Raw genomic sequence first — 10,371 nt, 5'->3', positions numbered from 1 at the left:
TTGTTATAACACAACCATAAAAGCTGAATTCATTTTAATTAAATTCACTCATTCAAATTCATTTTACTAAAAAGTACAACTATAATGTCCTCATAGACAGGACAGCCACACAAAAACTGAACCTTACTCTCAGTTTGACAGTCTGTCCTCCCCTGGAGAGACTTTAAACCTATGGGTCTCCAGGGCCGATGGTCATGTTCCTGAACACAACTGTGCACACAGGGATCTTTGTCTTTTGTTTAAATTATACTTCACGTAATGTTTTACACTGTAGCTTTTCCTTATGAGACAATAAGTTTGTCATTTTGGAGACTGGAGGGCCAGGCTGAAGAGCCAGTCAGTCACACTGAAGTCTGCTCACAGGCAGACCACGCCTGGCCGGGAGAACCAGTCTGCCCAGGAGAACCAGCCTGCCCAGACTGGCCAGCCTGATATTGCTGTCTAGGCCAAGCAGGACAATGATGATGATGAATGATGAACAGCCAGAAACCAGCAGCCACACCACCCAGTCTGATGACTCCAAAACACCACAGAGCGCAACCAAGTCTGACTGTCATATTGATTGAATCAAGTGTTATATTCCTTCAAGAGAAAAGGCTTTTTCCTGGACACATGGTGGCAAAACTGGTGTCCAAATACACAGTCAGCCTCAGACATCCTGTCTCAGACCGGCTCATCAGGCCACATCATGATCCACACAGACAACCTGTGGACACAAATGTGGATGTGGTGAATCATCCTTCTCTGATGACACATGATCTCTATGGCCATGCACACCTTCATAAAAAAAAAGCTGTGTCTGTGTTTGCAAAGGCACTGAAAGACTTCACACTGAACCGCAGTGGAACAGCTGACAAAGTGAACGGTTTTCCATATGATGAGAAGAAGAGCCACTGGTTTTCGATGAGAGAAAACCACTGAGGAGCTCCTGCTTGAGCTGCAGAGAGCTCTTGATGTTGTAGACCAGCGAGCTGTGAAGATGAAGATCACTGAGACAGACAGGGAAGCCCTTCAACAAGAACCGACAGAGCTGAAGGAGACGGCCCAAAGGAAAACATCCTGGGCCTTAAGATGGAGCTCATGGAGAAGGACCTCAGCGCGATCTTCAAAGTGAAACAGCTGGAGGAAAAGGCCCAGAAGGTGAAAGAAAAAAAAGAAAGGCCCAGAAGGTGCAGGACAAGCTCCTGGCTGACCAACAGGCTCAGCTGGAGCAAACCCCCTGTGACTGAGGCCAAAAAAACAGCCAGAGAGCCAACATGTTGAGCTCCGGGAGGAGGACATGTCAGACAGGATCTCTGAGCTGGAGAGGGAGAAAAATCAGAGAGAGGATAAAAAGTCCAAAACATGGAGGGTCATGGAACGGCTTCTCCGACACAGAGACAGGAGGAGGCAAAGCAGAAGAAAACAACAAGGACTCCAACAAATTCCTTCATTTCTTCAAGATAAGAGCCTTAGCACACTAACATCTGTGTTCCCTCACTCACACACACTCACTCACACAGTGCCGCCAGGAATTTTGGGCCACATGAAAAAAAACTATCTATCTATCTAAACATATATATATATATAATGTATATATAGATATAGATATAGATAGATAGCTATAGATACATTTGCATTTTTACTCGATGATGGTTTAATAATCTTATATTATCTTATACTTTTACCTATTTTTTGGGGCCCCTATCAGGCAAGGGCCCTTGGAATTGTCCTAACTTTTCCCCCATATACGGCGCCCCTGCACACACATACACATTTCCAACCGACCACACCAATATTATGAAATTTCTCCAAACCCTTTCTCCTTTCCCTTCTGATATTTTTACTCAATAAAAATTAAAAACAATATTATATACTTCCTGTGTTGTTTTATCTCTGCAGGGAATCATAAGTTCCACCACAGTCCACTCAGTGTGTGAGCTGCTGGTATTATTTAAATGCTGTTAAAAGTACGACCTCCTGATTTGAGCGAGAGTGCTCCATATTTAATCACAGATCTTAGAGAGTCCCCTGAAAGCCCTCTGGAGGTCCCCAGACCACCACATGGCCAGCTTTCCTACACCATACATCATCATATTTCACTTTGCTGTCTGTGAATGCAAGATTTCTTTGGAGAAAAATATTTCTACAGCGGTGAGACAGTTTTCCAGGGGAGCTGAAGCGCTGCTGAAAGGGCCTGGCAGTGCCTATGAAGGTTTGCCAACAGACTTGGGGCCATGTTTAAAAACGATAGCACACACAATGTGGAATAATTGCAATTTCTGAGAAGGGAGAAAATTTGTGTTTTGATTCATTTTGTAAAAATCCTATTCTCTGATAATTGGATCATGTAAGCAGTGATTACCCCGTACTTGGAATTTGTTGTGCCAAATGAAGATTTTTTTTCTTTGTTCGGTAATCAAGGCTGTGTGGAATATATTATCAAGGAAAACACGTTTTTGTCTATGTGGGTGGAGAAGAGCCTGAAGTGTGCACAGATACTATTATCAAGTCAAATGTTGTGATTCATCCTACTCTACCAAAAAAAAAAAATGGTTTATAATAAGTGACTACATGATAAACAATAAATGACTACAATCAGTTTGTCATTTTTGCATGTGGAGATAATAGAGGAAAAAAAGTATGTGGCTCGTATTCTGGCAGGAAAAATAATTTCTAGAATATGAAGTTCATGGTGTAACTTCTATGTGCAGAATTTAATATGCTAATATTGTTCCCTTTTTTTTTTGTTTCCCCCTTTGCTTTTCCCTTTTGCTTTTTTCTGACCCCCTAATCTATTTTATCAATGGGTCCCATAAAAGGAAACATCACTCCAAATGTTGTTTCGGCAGGTTCTGTTCAAACTATTGATTGATTGACTGATCAGTGTAATTTCAGGATCATGCACCAAATCTCATTGTTCTAGCCGGCCAGTTCATATGGCCTCATGTGGCTTATGCATCATTTGGCGGATGGTATATAACAAATAAACTCAAATAAACTCTTAAGTGGTGATTTCATCATGTACCAGTGTGTGTAAATAGAAACTCAGATTATTTTTTCACAGTCCTGTAATCTCCCATTGCTTTAAACATTTGAATGAGCCCCCTCTGTGTTAAGTCCAACAGGATTTACCCAAAATACCACTTCACTGTAAAAACCAACAGACTTCCCACAAGTCGCATGTTAGATAACTACTGTTGAGCTAAAACTGCATCAATAAGCAGTGTATAACATAATAGATATTAAGTAGGGCTAAATGATGCCTCTGTGCAAAGCGGATATGGATTCAGTGCAGACCCAGCTGCTTTAAAATTGTGGATTAATCATTAATTGCCTATTCATAAAGAGGTAGACAAAAAAAAAAAAAAAAAAAAAAAAAGCTGGTATGTGTTGTGGATAAGATCACATGCAAGTTGCAAGTGGCAAAACCCATCAAATCTTCAAGTTTAATCCTGACATTATGTTTTGCTTTTGGAGGCACATTTTCCCAGGTTAGACCAGTATATCAGTATATTGGGCCAATACTGGCGTTTTATTTAAAGGAATACCACAAAAATATATTTGAAATATATTTCTTGGAATTTAAACAAAAAGTCATTTTATAATGGTGGAGCTATAACCGCTGAACACATGTATCCTTCCATCTCCATCCAGTGATCTGCGCGCTGCTGAAGGTGTCGGTAGAACCTGTTCAAATGAAATTCTCCTAAACACTTGTTATTTTCTTTTTATTTCCAGGATGTGTATTTCAAATCCACATGATGCACTGTGTAAATAAGACAGCTTTGGAGTTGCTGTAAGGTTTATTTTTTCCCTTTGCTGGAGCTAGGCTAACGACTCCCATAGACCTCAAGTCTTTATGCTAAGCTAATAGGAAGTGCCACCAACTGGAACTGAACCACTGGACGTACAGAGGTGAAAATGATATCAAACATCTTGTCTCAGGCTGGGTATGTTGGAAAAATGGTATTCTGGAGTATTCCTTTAAGATGTCTGACCAGACCTATTATTCCAGTGTGGTGTGACACAGTCTGTAAAACCTGCAATGAAACCTGTTTCACGCTGTCAAGGAGCTGCTACTGAGAGTTTTAGTGTCCCATGTTGCTGTAAACATGTCAGATGCTGCTCTGCCCTGATAAGAATATTTGAATAGCATGTCCAGCTGAAGCACATAGTGATTTTTGGTTCAGTTGGTATGAAAATGGTTGAAATTAAAACTGAATATCGCCTGGGGCTGAAAATGTAAGATAGCAGCAACTTCAAATTAGCAGTATCAGCCTTCAAAAGCCCATTTTGATCACAGCCTCACATGACCCTCCTTTGAAACCCCTCTTCCCTCTTCCAGACACCGCTCTGCAGAGCTCTGATTGGTTAGCAGTTAAACAAAGGCCCAGGAGGGAGAACAGCGCCCCCTCAGGCGGGTAGGAATCCCAGCATCTTGTGTCAGTGCACTTGAGCAGGGCGTATGCGGACAGGGCGGACATTGGTTTTGAGCCACTCGTTCACCCTGCTGCACTGGCGATGGCCGCTGGTGAATGTTGCAGGCAGGTGCATGTCAACCTGTGTGTGTAAGTTCCACATGAATCCACCAGGTGGAGGCAGAGAGCATTCAACCCGACTGGGTCCTGCATCCGGAGGCCTCAGGAAGCCTCAATAAATCAGCTCTCGTTCGCTGCCCTAATACTTCACCCAGCTGTAAACATGTTTACCTCATTTCATCCTTTTGTACCCTTTTCCATGATCACTTAATTTTCTTTATTTTCTTATTGTTGTTATTTTGTTGATGTTAGCACTTCAACCTGTGTTGTGATCGCTCTCAAAGCTCTACTTTTTGCACCAGGGTATTTGTATGACACTGGTATGAAGGTTGGCATCCAAAAATGGCAATAGAATCAAACTGGCAATATAGTATATGATATATATTGTATATTTTTTACATTTATATTATGTGTATTTGTATTTATTTTATATATTAGAAATATATTCAATGAAAATTGTAGATATGTTAGATAAAAGATTTATTTATCGGATTCATGATATGATATAATATAAAATATAAAATCTGAATAGACTAAAACAGTTCAGAAAAAGATCCCTCCACAATCCACTCCAGCGAACTAATCTGATATGTAGACCACATCGCTCACATCCCGCCGCCTGAAATGATGTGCTTGTATGCCCTTTGAAACTTTCTCAACATCTTCTCCTGCTGTGTGGTTAAACAGGCAAGAACAATATCTCCTGGCAGTATTTATCACTGTCACTACAGCAAAATGTAATACCACGGCAATAAAGGGCAAGAAATCTGATTTTATCCCGGGCGAATGTACCGATTCTCTGACTCTGACACTTTGACAATCTGCTCTCTTGTTCCCCGACTTGAAGAAAGTGCCGGAGTTCATCTCAGTGCCGCTCTGTTCTTATCGTGGTTACATCTCTCCGTAATCCCTGTGGACAGCACTATCATGGCTGCCTTGACAGTGTAGACACTTTGCCTGCTCTCTGTTCAGCTGATAAGTCTCATACTACTACTCTCCACTCTTATCACACTGAAAAGTGCGGGCTTCCTGCAGCACACGTCCATGAAGCAGCATGCATCTCATATGTAGATTCACACCAATAAATCAGCAATAGTTTGAATTTGAATCTGGGAGCATTACTTTCACTGCAGCTAAGAAATAAACCATTTGTTCCTGCTTTCTAGTGTCCTCAGTCTCCCTCGAAATGCTCACAGTTTGCACGTTAATGACTGTTTTCTTTCTCTCTGGCTTGTCAGATTTGTAATTTTCCTTTAAATTTTAACCACAAGCATATAATCGATGAATCTGTCTTATAATCCTCGCTTTCTTAATTGCTCCTCACTATGTTTCTAAATTATAGAGATCATCCGTTGCGTCTCCCACACCTCCCTCGTCTCTGTGAAAAGCATCATTGTTCCTGCAAAGCAAACATCCCAAATGTTAGTGGCTCGGTGCTGCGCGCCGCACTCAAGGTTGCCTTACATATTATTCCCGGCATTCTTATTAATCATCACACATGCACAGACACGCACGGCGCACGAAATGTTTAAATTCATTGTGACACGTCCTCATGGATGTGCTGCAATATAGTGTGAGTGTAACCTGATATTTAATAAGTGATCACATATGACATGTTCTTCACTCGGCAGAAAACAGAGATATCTACCCTTCAAATCTCACTCCAGCTAAAATTACTTCATCCATGAAATAGAGGTATCCATGGTTACATCAGGAGCCGTGTTAAAGGGTGCCTCGGTGTCTCTCCATTCTCCAGCAGCCTCCACCTTTCTCCCCATTCATCATTTGCAACAATTCATTGTAGCACCCCGAGCTTTCAGATAGCTGATTTGATTTTGCAAATGGGATTTCCAATGAATCACTTCAATGATATAGGTGAAAAAATAAAGGCTGTGTATTAAATATTTTGAATTATTAATGCACAACATATCACATCTGCGGCAACCTGCCTGTCTTTGTAAACTGCGGAGCTGAAGTAGTTGAGAGTTACCAAGGCTGCAGGTTGAAATCTTGTATGGTAGCATCCCCAATACGACATATTTGCAGTCTTCAGAACAACCTGTTACCTTGACAACGCAATTTTATCATTCAAGCCCATTGCTCTCTTCTCCCACAGTAGGAATCAAATGTGCCTTAAACGTATATTGCTGCAGGTTTTTTTTTTTTTTTTTTTTATACACTTTACACTCTGATTCAAGGTAAAAATGAGAAATTGGATGAGTTGTGAAGCTGTGCGGAAGAGTTGGGAGTCATAATTTCACCACGGTACGGGGGGCAAAACGTGAGATAATTGGCTGTCATCGCAGTGTTGAGGAAGGTTGTCTGGTTCAACAGTGCTTCAGCCGGAGCGGCATGGGCTCTATAATTAACACAGATACAAGAACACAATGTTTGAACTAAAATGACGTCCATCATAAGAAGTGCACCTCCTTCCTGCCCTTTTCACTGCAGCTGATAGTATTGCTGAAGTGCAAAATATGACTCAAAATGTTGTTGTGCCAAAATATGTATCTCCAAACACATGATACATATTTAATTAATTCCAAATATTTTCCTAATGGTGTGGTATAAGGGCAGATAAACTGCAGGGGATCAGACAAAGAACTTAATAAATTCAAATTGGCCACATGTAATTCCACAAATACCAGTGATCTTAGGGTGGTTACTATTTCCAATGACTCACTCATGCAGTTATAAGCCTGCTGGGCCATATTTGCACGTTAGTTAGTCATTCTGATAATTGTTATGCAAGCTGCGTGCATGCTCTCCACGTGGCGAGCCCGTCTGCTGTTGTGTCTCTTTCAGCGATTTCCACACTCGTACAGGAAGAAATTTAGTCACTTTCCAAAGATAGCGTAATCAAATTACCAGTGAACTTAGGAAGGCCGTAATGTGCTTCATCTCCAGGCTCTGGGAATCCATACCTCGTCGGAGAAAGGACGTGAAACAGCCGCGCTTTAATTTGAAGTTTGTGCGCAGGCTGGAGTGATGTGTTTCATATATATATGGTGCCATCTTCCTCTCTCATGCCGCTGAGCTCAAACCATTAGGGATCTATTTGCCGGATAAGGACCAAAGTCAAACGGTGTAGGAGGGAGCCCTCAGCCAAAAGTCATGGTGTAGTCTCTGACATGTTGGAGAACGTCGGTGCATTGAATGCATTGAAGTATAATACTGTGAAATGATCAGGACAGTGCTCAGAGCTTACACAGAGCATGCATTCAATGAAAAAAAGGCATTATAGTATGGTTGAAGAGTGCTTTTCAGTGGGTACATTTACATTCACACCAGTACTCCTGTATCAGCCTGATTACGGCCACCTTCGGCCTGTAGTCACTGTCATTTAATTTACAGGAATACTCCAACGTTTTGGGCAAAATATCCCTTTTCTGACGTACCCAGACTGAGACAAGATGTTCAGCGCCAGTTTCACCTCTGCGCGTCCAGCGGTTCAGTTCCTATGGGTAGCATGTCTTGTTAGCTTAGCATAAAGACTTGAAGTCTATGGGAGTCGCTAGCCTAGCTCAGTCAAGTGAAAAAATAAACACCTTACGAAGCTGCACGCACAGAGGTGAAAACGGTGTTGAACATCTTGTCTCGGTGTGGGTAAGTCTGAAAAAGGGGATTTTATGTTGGAGTGTTCCTTTAAACTGATCTAGTCTAATTATCTTAATTACAGTGAGGTGACATTTAGTGCAGGCATAACTGAGTTAATGCTAATGGGCAGACCAATACTGCATATTGGGCCAGTATTGGCTTTTGATTAAATATCAGCTATCAGTCCATCATGTGGTCTCATATGACCACAGCTGCAGAAAAAAACAGCCTTTTTTTTTTTTTTTTTTTTTTTTTGGAGGGGGAATTAACCTAACATTTTTTTTTTTTTTTAAGAGTTTTAGGGTCCCATTTCAGACACCTGACAAGAACAAAATTATGCTGGAAACACTGCAATGTTCAACAAAGAGAAGAATCAAATTTGAAGATAAGGACTATAAAAGAGAAAATATCGCTATTGGCATCTTCAGCCTAAAAATACTGATATCTGCATCAACCGGCAAAAAACCCATATTAGTCAAAGCATTGCTATTATTATGACGAGATTGTTGTTCAGACTTTTAATTTGCTTGGCTACCTTTGTCTGATTTAATTCAGTTTTCTAAAAATGGGATCACAATGTGTGCAAAAGGCCAAGGAGGAAGTTGCAGGAGTCAAATAAAAAAATATAGTGGTGGTGGAAGCACAGGACAGTACTTTTGGAACAACCGTTTAACCATTTCATGGTCAACCAAATGGGAAAAAATGAACATTTGCATGTTTTATAAATGGGCATAAACACGGAGACGGTGGAATGATTTTTTCAGGACAGTTTGTTGAAACAAATTTTTTTTTTCAGTCTAAGAAACTGCATGATATCCTGCTTTTAGTCCACTAACCCAAACCATGCAAACTGATGTTGATCTTAACAATTTAAATAATCCACCCCAATATGATTACTCATGGTAAAACTACTGTGTGCATGTAAACACGCCCATTGTTAACATTCAGTATGAGCTCTGACTCGGCACTCTGCAAATTGATCTATTCATACAACGTGTTGGGTGCAATTATATACACAGGACCTTTCACTCAAATGAGACAGAGTAGAGGGAAGAGGTGGAGAATAAAAGGAACGGAAGACAAGTGATGTTAAAATGAACATTTATAATGACTCTTTGTTGCCGTCGCAAAAATAATCTTTAAAAAACAATTCAATTATTAACACTGAAATGCTGACTTCACTGGTAGTCCACGAGTCATAAAACACAACTCACTGAATTTCTTTTACAAACACAGTACTACAGTTACATTAAATAGTCATTACCCTTAAATCTATTAATGAATAATGTTCAAATAAACTAAGAATAAAAACACAAATGACACTTTTAAAATCCTCTCATTCCCTCACCGTAGTAGCTGTTGTCTTTTTTTTTTTTTTTTTTTTAATCAACAGTGTATCATTTAGAAAATATACTGCTTCTGAGATGTTTCTCTGACAAAAGCAGAAAACAGACTGGCAGCATAACAATAATGGTACATGAGCTCAAACGTCATACAATTAGGGCGATGTTTTAGGGGGGGAAATGGGACATAACCATTCCAGTGATCCAACATTTAGTTATGTAGGCTGGCTGCCTTTTGGCTCAGTATGGAATTATTTGGCACTCTTGCTGACAAATATTCGCCATAAAAAGCTTTCACACTCTTGAAATGGCACTAAAAGGCATTTTCCTCGAATTTTTTAAATATATTCGGAGGACTTGTACATTTTAAAAGACATAAAAATGCTGTCCTAGAAAGCCCTTGGGGTAGTTAACGCTATGTGGACTTTCACAGATTCTCCTCGTCACAAAACGAAATGACAGAACCGCCGTGATTGCTATCAATATTATTAGAATTCAAATATTAGACTCTTATGCTGTCAGTCCATTTTTTTTTTCTGAGATGGAAAGAACAGAGGCTAACCGAAGGAAAAAACCGAACCCCAAAAGAATATTTACAATGAAGCGAAAAATGTTTGCAAGGTACTGTCATGCTTTCTTCAGTTTACACTTAAGCAAGCAAGTTCAACCCTGCAGAATTGTCCAGATAACCAGAAAAAAAAACAACAAAACAAAACAAAACAGAAAAAAAATAAACAACAACAGTGTCACAAAGTTGGACAGTAAAGGTGGTGTAAAATATCCAACACATGAATGAGTTCCTGGAGATGGATAAAGGTCAACTAAGTTCATGGGAGGTTCAGAGGGTCAAAGACAAAAAAATGGCCTCATGTCTGGTTGGCAAGAATCCTGTATTTCTCAGACGAAAGGGC

Source organism: Myripristis murdjan, chromosome 14 (assembly GCF_902150065.1).
Source record: "Myripristis murdjan chromosome 14, fMyrMur1.1, whole genome shotgun sequence".
Taxonomy (NCBI): Eukaryota; Metazoa; Chordata; class Actinopteri; order Holocentriformes; family Holocentridae; genus Myripristis; species Myripristis murdjan.
This window is presented reverse-complemented; position numbering follows the sequence as displayed.